This window comes from Haliotis cracherodii, unplaced genomic scaffold (genome assembly GCF_022045235.1).
Source record: "Haliotis cracherodii isolate W230 unplaced genomic scaffold, xgHalCrac1.p SCAF_11, whole genome shotgun sequence".
Lineage (NCBI taxonomy): Eukaryota > Metazoa > Mollusca > Gastropoda > Lepetellida > Haliotidae > Haliotis > Haliotis cracherodii.
Window position 1 is genome coordinate 31,454,968 of NW_027266266.1, and position 12,228 is coordinate 31,467,195.

Below are 12,228 nucleotides of genomic sequence, written 5' to 3' on the forward strand. Positions count from 1 at the left end.
GTGTGGATGCATTCTTACATGGTCGACCCTCATGGAAAATATTGGCGCAATTGCATCAAAAATCATGACTTGAGTTCGAACCTTATATACATCAGTGATTCGAATTTTTTCACATGCATGACTTTTACGCCATGAGAGCTATTCTCCAAAGTATTAGTTTCAGAGCTAAAACATTTGGTGTGTGGATGCATTCTTACATGGTCGACCCTCATGTAAAATATTGGCGCAATTCCATAAAATTTCTTGACTTGAGTTCGAACTATCAATACATCAGCGTTTCGATTTTTTTTCACATGCATGACTTTTACGCCATGAGAGCTATTCTCCAAAGTATTAGTTTCAGAACTAAAACATTTGGTGTGTGGATGCATTCTTACATGGTCGACCCTCATGTAAAATATTGGCGCAATTGCATAAAAATTCTTGACTTGAGTTCGAACTATGATTACATCAGCGTTTCAAATTTTTTTCACATGCATGACTTTTACGCCATGATTGCTATTCTCCAAAGTATTAGTTTCAGAACGAAAACATTTGGTGTGTGGATGCATTCTTACATGGTCGACCCTCATGAAAAATATTGGCGCAATTGCATCAAAAATCATGACTTGAGTTCGAACCTTATATACATCAGTGATTCGAATTTTTTCACATGCATGACTTTTACGCCATGAGAGCTATTCTCCAAAGTATTAGTTTCAGAACTAAAACATTTAGTGTGTGGATACATTCTTACATGGTCGACCCTCATGTAAAATATTGGCGCAATTCCATAAAATTTCTTGACTTGAGTTCGAACTATAAATACATCAGCGTTTCGATTTTTTTTCACATGCATGACTTTTACGCCATGAGAGCTATTCTCCAAAGTATTAGTTTCAGAACGAAAACATTTGGTGTGTGCATGCATTCTTACATGGTCGACCCTCATGGAAAATATTGGCGCAATTGCATAAAAATTCTTGACTTGAGTTCGAACTATAGATTACATCAGCGTTTCGGATTTTTTTCACATGCATGACTTTTACGCCATGATTGCTATTCTCCAAAGTATTAGTTTCAGAACGAAAACATTTGGAGTGTGGATGCATTCTTACATGGTCGACCTTCATGTAAAATATTGGCGCAATTGCATCAAAAATCATGACTTGAGTTCGAACCTTATATACATTAGTGATTCGAATTTTTTCACATGCATGAATTTTACGCCATGATTGCTATTCTCCAAAGTATTAGTTTCAGAACGAAAACATTTAGTGTGTGGATGCATTCTTACATGGTCGACCCTCATGAAAAATATTGGCGCAATTGCATCAAAAATCATGACTTGAGTTCGAACCTTATATACATCAGTGATTCGAATTTTTTCACATGCATGACTTTTACGCCATGAGAGCTATTCTCCAAAGTATTAGTTTCAGAACTAAAACATTTGGTGTGTGGATGCATTCTTACATGGTCGAGCCTCATGTAAAATATTGGCGCAATTCCATAAAATTTCTTGACTTGAGTTCGAACTATCAATACATCAGCGTTTCGATTTTTTTTCACATGCATGACTTTTACGCCATGAGAGCTATTCTCCAAAGTATTAGTTTCAGAACTAAAACATTTGGTGTGTGGATGCATTCTTACATGGTCGACCCTCATGTAAAATATTGGCGCAATTGCATAAAAATTCTTGACTTGAGTTCGAACTATGATTACATCAGCGTTTCGAATTTTTTTCACATGCATGACTTTTACGCCATGATTGCTATTCTCCAAAGTATTAGTTTCAGAACGAAAACATTTGGTGTGTGGATGCATTCTTACATGGTCGACCCTCATGAAAAATATTGGCGCAATTGCATCAAAAATCATGACTTGCGTTCGAACCTTATATACATCAGTGATTCGAATTTTTTCACATGCATGACTTTTACGCCATGATTGCTATTCTCCAAAGTATTAGTTTCAGAACGAAAACATTTGGTGTGTGGATGCATTCTTACATGGTCGACCCTCATGTAAAATATTGGCGCAATTGCATCAAAAATCATGACTTGAGTTCGAACCTTATATACATCAGTGATTCGAATTTTTTCACATGCATGACTTTTACGCCATGAGAGCTATTCTCCAAAGTATTAGTTTCAGAACTAAAACATTTGGTGTGTGGATGCATTCTTACATGGTCGACCCTCATGTAAAATATTGGCGCAATTCCATAAAATTTCTTGACTTGAGTTCGAACTATCAATACATCAGCGTTTCGATTTTTTTTCACATGCATGACTTTTACGCCATGAGAGCTATTCTCCAAAGTATTAGTTTCAGAACTAAAACATTTGGTGTGTGGATGCATTCTTACATGGTCGACCCTCATGTAAAATATTGGCGCAATTGCATAAAAATTCTTGACTTGAGTTCGAACTATGATTACATCAGCGTTTCGAATTTTTTTCACATGCATGACTTTTACGCCATGATTGCTATTCTCCAAAGTATTAGTTTCAGAACTAAAACATTTGGTGTGTGGATGCATTCTTACATGGTCGACCCTCATGAAAAATATTGGCGCAATTGCATCAAAAATCATGACTTGAGTTCGAACCTTATATACATCAGTGATTCGAATTTTTTCACATGCATGACTTTTACGCCATGATTGCTATTCTCCAAAGTATTAGTTTCAGAACGAAAACATTTAGTGTGTGGATGCATTCTTACATGGTCGACCCTCATGAAAAATATTGGCGCAATTGCATCAAAAATCATGACTTGAGTTCGAACCTTATATACATCAGTGATTCGAATTTTTTCACATGCATGACTTTTACGCAATGAGAGCTATTCTCCAAAGTATTAGTTTCAGAACTAAAACATTTGGTGTGTGGATGCATTCTTACATGGTCGACCCTCATGTAAAATATTGGCGCAATTCCATTAAATTTCTTGACTTGAGTTCGAACTATCAATACATCAGCGTTTCGATTTTTTTTCACATGCATGACTTTTACGCCATGAGAGCTATTCTCCAAAGTATTAGTTTCAGAACTAAAACATTTGGTGTGTGGATGCATTCTTACATGGTCGACCCTCATGAAAAATATTGGCGCAATTGCATAAAAAATCATGACTTGAGTTCGAACCTTATATACATCAGTGATTCGAATTTTTTCACATGCATGACTTTTACGCCATGAGAGCTATTCTCCAAAGTATTAGTTTCAGAACGAAAACATTTGGTGTGTGGATGCATTCTTACATGGTCGACCCTCATGTAAAATATTGGCGCAATTCCATAAAATTTCTTGACTTGAGTTCGAACTATCAATACATCAGCGTTTCGATTTTTTTTCACATGCATGACTTTTACGCCATGAGAGCTATTCTCCAAAGTATTAGTTTCAGAACGAAAACATTTGGTGTGTGGATGCATTCTTACATGATCGACCCTCATGTAAAATATTGGCGCAATTGCATCCAAAAATCATCACTTAAGTTTGAACCTTATCTACATCAGTGATTCGAATTTTTTCACATGCATGACTTTTACGCCATGAGAGCTATTCTCCAAAGTATTAGTTTCAGAACGAAAACATTTGGTGTGTGGATGCATTCTTACATGATCGACCCTCATGTAAAATATTGGCGCAATTGCATCAAAAAATCATCACTTAAGTTTGAACCTTATCTACATCAGTGATTCGAATTTTTTCACATGCATGACTTTTACGCCATGAGAGCTATTCTCCAAAGTATTAGTTTCAGAACGAAAACATTTGATGTGTGGATGCATTCTTACATGATCGACCCTCATGTAAAATATTGGCGCAATTGCATCAAAAATCATGACTTGAGTTCGAACCTTATATACATCAGTGATTCGAATTTTTTCACATGCATGACTTTTACGCCATGAGAGCTATTCTCCAAAGTATTAGTTTCAGAACTAAAACATTTAGTGTGTGGATGCATTCTTACATGGTCGACCCTCATGTAAAATATTGGCGCAATTCCATAAAATTTCTTGACTTGAGTTCGAACTATAAATACATCAGCGTTTCGAATTTTTTTCACATGCATGACTTTTACGCCATGAGAGCTATTCTCCAAAGTATTAGTTTCAGAACGAAAACATTTGGTGTGTGGATGCATTCTTACATGGTCGACCCTCATGGAAAATATTGGCGCAATTGCATAAACATTCTTGACTTGAGTTCGAACTATAGATTACATCAGCGTTTCGAATTTTTTTCACATGCATGACTTTTACGCCATGATTGCTATTTTCCAAAGTATTAGTTTCAGAACGAAAACATTTGGAGTTTGGATGCATTCTTACATGGTCGACCTTCATGTAAAATATTGGCGCAATTGCATCAAAAATCATGACTTGAGTTCGAACCTTATATACATCAGTGATTCGAATTTTTTCACATGCATGACTTTTACGCCATGATTGCTATTTTCCAAAGTATTAGTTTCAGAACGAAAACATTTGGTGTGTGGATGCATTCTTACATGGTCGACCCTCATGAAAAATATTGGCGCAATTGCATCAAAAATCATGACTTGAGTTCGAACCTTATATACATCAGTGATTCGAATTTTTTCACATGCATGACTTTTACGCCATGAGAGCTATTCTCCAAAGTATTAGTTTCAGAACTAAAACATTTAGTGTGTGGATGCATTCTTACATGGTCGACCCTCATGTAAAATATTGGCGCAATTCCATAAAATTTCTTGACTTGAGTTCGAACTATCAATACATCAGCGTTTCGATTTTTTTTCACATGCATGACTTTTACGCCATGAGAGCTATTCTCCAAAGTATTAGTTTCAGAACTAAAACATTAGGTGTGTGGATGCATTCTTACATGGTCGACCCTCATGTAAAATATTGGCGCAATTGCATAAAAATTCTTGACTTGAGTTCGAACTATGATTACATCAGCGTTTCGAATTTTTTTCACATGCATGACTTTTACGCCATGATTGCTATTCTCCAAAGTATTAGTTTCAGAACGAAAACATTTGGTGTGTGGATGCATTCTTACATGGTCGACCCTCATGAAAAATATTGGCGCAATTGCATCAAAAATCATGACTTGAGTTCGAACCTTATATACATCAGTGATTCGAATTTTTTCACATGCATGACTTTTACGCCATGATTGCTATTCTCCAAAGTATTAGTTTCAGAACGAAAACATTTGGTGTGTGGATGCATTCTTACATGGTCGACCCTCATGGAAAATATTGGCGCAATTGCATCAAAAATCATGACTTGAGTTCGAACCTTATATACTTCAGTGATTCGAATTTTTTCACATGCATGACTTTTACGCCATGATTGCTATTCTCCAAAGTATTAGTTTCAGAACGAAAACATTTGGTGTGTGGATGCATTCTTACATGGTCGACCCTCATGTAAAATATTGGCGCAATTGCATAAAAATTCTTGACTTGAGTTCGAACTATGATTACTTCAGCGTTTCGAATATTTTTCACATGCATGACTTTTACGCCATGAGAGCTATTCTCCAAAGTATTAGTTTCAGAACTAAAACATTTGATGTGTGGATGCATTCTTACATGATCGACCCTCATGTAAAATATTGGCGCAATTGCATCAAAAATCATGACTTGAGTTCGAACCTTATATACATCAGTGATTCGAATTTTTTCACATGCATGACTTTTACGCCATGAGAGCTATTTTCCAAAGTATTAGTTTCAGAACGAAAACATTTGGAGTTTGGATGCATTCTTACATGGTCGACCTTCATGAAAAATATTGGCGCAATTGCATCAAAAATCATGACTTGAGTTCGAACCTTATATACATCAGTGATTCGAATTTTTTCACATGCATGACTTTTACGCCATGATTGCTATTTTCCAAAGTATTAGTTTCAGAACGAAAACATTTGGTGTGTGGATGCATTCTTACATGGTCGACCCTCATGAAAAATATTGGCGCAATTGCATCAAAAATCATGACTTGAGTTCGAACCTTATATACATCAGTGATTCGAATTTTTTCACATGCATGACTTTTACGCCATGAGAGCTATTCTCCAAAGTATTAGTTTCAGAACTAAAACATTTAGTGTGTGGATGCATTCTTACATGGTCGACCCTCATGTAAAATATTGGCGCAATTCCATAAAATTTCTTGACTTGAGTTCGAACTATCAATACATCAGCGTTTCGATTTTTTTTCACATGCATGACTTTTACGCCATGAGAGCTATTCTCCAAAGTATTAGTTTCAGAACTAAAACATTTGGTGTGTGGATGCATTCTTACATGGTCGACCCTCATGTGAAATAATGGCGCAATTGCATAAAAATTCTTGACTTCAGTTCGAACTATGATTACATCAGCGTTTCGAATTTTTTTCACATGCATGACTTTTACGCCATGATTGCTATTCTCCAAAGTATTAGTTTCAGAACGAAAACATTTGGTGTGTGGATGCATTCTTACATGGTCGACCCTCATGAAAAATATTGGCGCAATTGCATCAAAAATCATGACTTGAGTTCGAACCTTATATACATCAGTGATTCGAATTTTTTCACATGCATGACTTTTACGCCATGATTGCTATTCTCCAAAGTATTAGTTTCAGAACGAAAATATTTGGTGTGTGGATGCATTCTTACATGGTCGACCCTCATGTAAAATATTGGCGCAATTGCATCAAAAATCATGACTTGAGTTCGAAGCTTATATACATCAGTGATTCGAATTTTTTCACATGCATGACTTTTACGCCATGAGAGCTATTCTCCAAAGTATTAGTTTCAGAACGAAAACATTTAGTGTGTGGATGCATTCTTACATGGTCGACCCTCATGTAAAATATTGGCGCAATTCCATAAAATTTCTTGACTTGAGTTCGAACTATAAATACATCAGCGTTTCGATTTTTTTTCACATGCATGACTTTTACGCCATGTGAGCTATTCTCCAAAGTATTAGTTTCAGAACGAAAACATTTGGTGTGTGGATGCATTCTTACATGATCGACCCTCATGTAAAATATTGGCGCAATTGCATCAAAAAATCATGACTTAAGTTTGAACCTTATATACATCAGTGATTCGAATTTTTTCACATGCATGACTTTTACGCCATGAGAGCTATTCTCCAAAGTATTAGTTTCAGAACTAAAACATTTGATGTGTGGATGCATTCTTACATGATCGACCCTCATGTAAAATATTGGCGCAATTGCATCAAAAATCATGACTTGAGTTCGAACCTTATATACATCAGTGATTCGAATTTTTTCACATGCATGACTTTTACGCCATGAGAGCTATTCTCCAAAGTATTAGTTTCAGAACTAAAACATTTAGTGTGTGGATGCATTCTTACATGGTCGACCCTCATGTAAAATATTGGCGCAATTCCATAAAATTTCTTGACTTGAGTTCGAACTATAAATACATCAGCGTTTCGAATTTTTTTCACATGCATGACTTTTACGCCATGAGAGCTATTCTCCAAAGTATTAGTTTCAGAACGAAAACATTTGGTGTGTGGATGCATTCTTACATGGTCGACCCTCATGGAAAATATTGGCGCAATTGCATAAAAATTCTTGACTTGAGTTCGAACTATAGATTACATCAGCGTTTCGGATTTTTTTCACATGCATGACTTTTACGCCATGATTGCTATTCTCCAAAGTATTAGTTTCAGAACGAAAACATTTGGTGTGTGGATGCATTCTTACATGGTCGACCTTCATGTAAAATATTGGCGCAATTGCATCAAAAATCATGACTTGAGTTCGAACCTTATATACATCAGTGATTCGAATTTTTTCACATGCATGACTTTTACGCCATGATTGCTATTCTCCAAAGTATTAGTTTCAGAAAGAAAACATTTGGTGTGTGGATGCATTCTTACATGGTCGACCCTCATGAAAAATATTGGCGCAATTGCATCAAAAATCATGACTTGAGTTCGAACCTTATATACATCAGTGATTCGATTTTTTTCACATGCATGACTTTTACGCCATGAGAGCTATTCTCCAAAGTATTAGTTTCAGAACTAAAACATTTGGTGTGTGGATGCATTCTTACATGGTCGACCCTCATGGAAAATACTGGCGCTATTCCATAAAATTTCTTGACTTGAGTTCGAACTATCAATACATCAGCGTTTCGATTTTTTTTCACATGCATGACTTTTACGCCATGAGAGCTATTCTCCAAAGTATTAGTTTCAGAACTAAAACATTTGGTGTGTGGATGAATTCTTACATGGTCCACCCTCATGTAAAATATTGGCGCAATTCCATAAAATTTCTTGACTTGAGTTCGAACTATAAATACATCAGCGATTCGAATTTTTTTCACATGCATGACTTTTACGCCATGAGAGCTATTCTCCAAAGTATTAGTTTCAGAACGAAAACATTTGGTGTGTGGATGCATTCTTACATGGTCGACCCTCATGTAAAATATTGGCGCAATTCCATCAAATTTCTTGACTTGAGTTCGAACTATCAATACATCAGCGTTTCGAATTTTTTTCACATGCATGACTTTTACGCCATGAGAGCTATTCTCCAAAGTATTAGTTTCAGAACTAAAACATTTGATGTGTGGATGCATTCTTACATGATCGACCCTCATGTAAAATATTGGCGCAATTGCATCAAAAATCATGACTTGAGTTCGAACCTTATATACATCAGTGATTCGAATTTTTTCACATGCATGACTTTTACGCCATGAGAGCTATTCTCCAAAGTATTAGTTTCAGAACTAAAACATTTAGTGTGTGGATGCATTCTTACATGGTCGACCCTCATGTAAAATATTGGCGCAATTCCATAAAATTTCTTGACATGAGTTCGAACTATAAATACATCAGCGTTTCGAATTTTTTTCACATGCATGACTTTTACGCCATGAGAGCTATTCTCCAAAGTATTAGTTTCAGAACGAAAACATTTGGTGTGTGGATGCATTCTTACATGGTCGACCCTCATGGAAAATATTGGCGCAATTGCATAAAAATTCTTGACTTGAGTTCGAACTATAGATTACATCAGCGTTTCGAATTTTTTTCACATGCATGACTTTTACGCCATGATTGCTATTTTCCAAAGTATTAGTTTCAGAACGAAAACATTTGGAGTTTGGATGCATTCTTACATGGTCGACCTTCATGTAAAATATTGGCGCAATTGCATCAAAAATCATGACTTGAGTTCGAACCTTATATACATCAGTGATTCGAATTTTTTCACATGCATGACTTTTACGCCATGATTGCTATTTTCCAAAGTATTAGTTTCAGAACGAAAACATTTGGTGTGTGGATGCATTCTTACATGGTCGACCCTCATGAAAAATATTGGCGCAATTGCATCAAAAATCATGACTTGAGTTCGAACCTTATATACATCAGTGATTCGAATTTTTTCACATGCATGACTTTTACGCCATGAGAGCTATTCTCCAAAGTATTAGTTTCAGAACTAAAACATTTGGTGTGTGGATGCATTCTTACATGGTCGACCCTCATGTAAAATATTGGCGCAATTGCATAAAAATTCTTGACTTGAGTTCGAACTATGATTACATCAGCGTTTCGAATTTTTTTCACATGCATGACTTTTACGCCATGATTGCTATTCTCCAAAGTATTAGTTTCAGAACGAAAACATTTGGTGTGTGGATGCATTCTTACATGGTCGACCCTCATGAAAAATATTGGCGCAATTGCATCAAAAATCATGACTTGAGTTCGAACCTTATATACATCAGTGATTCGAATTTTTTCACATGCATGACTTTTACGCCATGATTGCTATTCTCCAAAGTATTAGTTTCAGAACGAAAATATTTGGTGTGTGGATGCATTCTTACATGGTCGACCCTCATGTAAAATATTGGCGCAATTGCATCAAAAATCATGACTTGAGTTCGAAGCTTATATACATCAGTGATTCGAATTTTTTCACATGCATGACTTTTACGCCATGAGAGCTATTCTCCAAAGTATTAGTTTCAGAACGAAAACATTTAGTGTGTGGATGCATTCTTACATGGTCGACCCTCATGTAAAATATTGGCGCAATTCCATAAAATTTCTTGACTTGAGTTCGAACTATAAATACATCAGCGTTTCGATTTTTTTTCACATGCATGACTTTTACGCCATGTGAGCTATTCTCCAAAGTATTAGTTTCAGAACGAAAACATTTGGTGTGTGGATGCATTCTTACATGATCGACCCTCATGTAAAATATTGGCGCAATTGCATCAAAAAATCATGACTTAAGTTTGAACCTTATATACATCAGTGATTCGAATTTTTTCACATGCATGACTTTTACGCCATGAGAGCTATTCTCCAAAGTATTAGTTTCAGAACTAAAACATTTGATGTGTGGATGCATTCTTACATGATCGACCCTCATGTAAAATATTGGCGCAATTGCATCAAAAATCATGACTTGAGTTCGAACCTTATATACATCAGTGATTCGAATTTTTTCACATGCATGACTTTTACGCCATGAGAGCTATTCTCCAAAGTATTAGTTTCAGAACTAAAACATTTAGTGTGTGGATGCATTCTTACATGGTCGACCCTCATGTAAAATATTGGCGCAATTCCATAAAATTTCTTGACTTGAGTTCGAACTATAAATACATCAGCGTTTCGAATTTTTTTCACATGCATGACTTTTACGCCATGAGAGCTATTCTCCAAAGTATTAGTTTCAGAACGAAAACATTTGGTGTGTGGATGCATTCTTACATGGTCGACCCTCATGGAAAATATTGGCGCAATTGCATAAAAATTCTTGACTTGAGTTCGAACTATAGATTACATCAGCGTTTCGGATTTTTTTCACATGCATGACTTTTACGCCATGATTGCTATTCTCCAAAGTATTAGTTTCAGAACGAAAACATTTGGTGTGTGGATGCATTCTTACATGGTCGACCTTCATGTAAAATATTGGCGCAATTGCATCAAAAATCATGACTTGAGTTCGAACCTTATATACATCAGTGATTCGAATTTTTTCACATGCATGACTTTTACGCCATGATTGCTATTCTCCAAAGTATTAGTTTCAGAAAGAAAACATTTGGTGTGTGGATGCATTCTTACATGGTCGACCCTCATGAAAAATATTGGCGCAATTGCATCAAAAATCATGACTTGAGTTCGAACCTTATATACATCAGTGATTCGATTTTTTTCACATGCATGACTTTTACGCCATGAGAGCTATTCTCCAAAGTATTAGTTTCAGAACTAAAACATTTGGTGTGTGGATGCATTCTTACATGGTCGACCCTCATGTAAAATATTGGCGCTATTCCATAAAATTTCTTGACTTGAGTTCGAACTATCAATACATCAGCGTTTCGATTTTTTTTCACATGCATGACTTTTACGCCATGAGAGCTATTCTCCAAAGTATTAGTTTCAGAACTAAAACATTTGGTGTGTGGATGCATTCTTACATGGTCGACCCTCATGTAAAATATTGGCGCAATTCCATCAAATTTCTTGACTTGAGTTCGAACTATCAATACATCAGCGTTTCGATTTTTTTTCACATGCATGACTTTTACGCCATGAGAGCTATTCTCCAAAGTATTAGTTTCAGAACGAAAACATTTGGTGTGTGGATGCATTCTTACATGGTCGACCCTCATGGAAAATATTGGCGCAATTGCATAAAAAATCTTGACTTGAGTTCGAACTATGATTACATCAGCGTTTCGAATTTTTTTCACATGCATGACTTTTACGCCATGATTGCTATTCTCCAAAGTATTAGTTTCAGAACGAAAACATTTGGTGTGTGGATGCATTCTTACATGGTCGACCCTCATGAAAAATATTGGCGCAATTGCATCAAAAATCATGACTTGAGTTCGAACCTTATATACATCAGTGATTCGAATTTTTTCACATGCATGACTTTTACGCCATGATTGCTATTCTCCAAAGTATTAGTTTCAGAACGAAAACATTTAGTGTGTGTATGCATTCTTACATGGTCGACCCTCATGTAAAATATTGGCGCAATTGCATCAAAAATCATGACTTGAGTTCGAACCTTATATACATCAGTGATTCGAATTTTTTCACATGCATGACTTTTACGCCATGAGAGCTATTCTCCAAAGTATTAGTTTCAGAACTAAAACATTTGGTGTGTGGATGCATTCT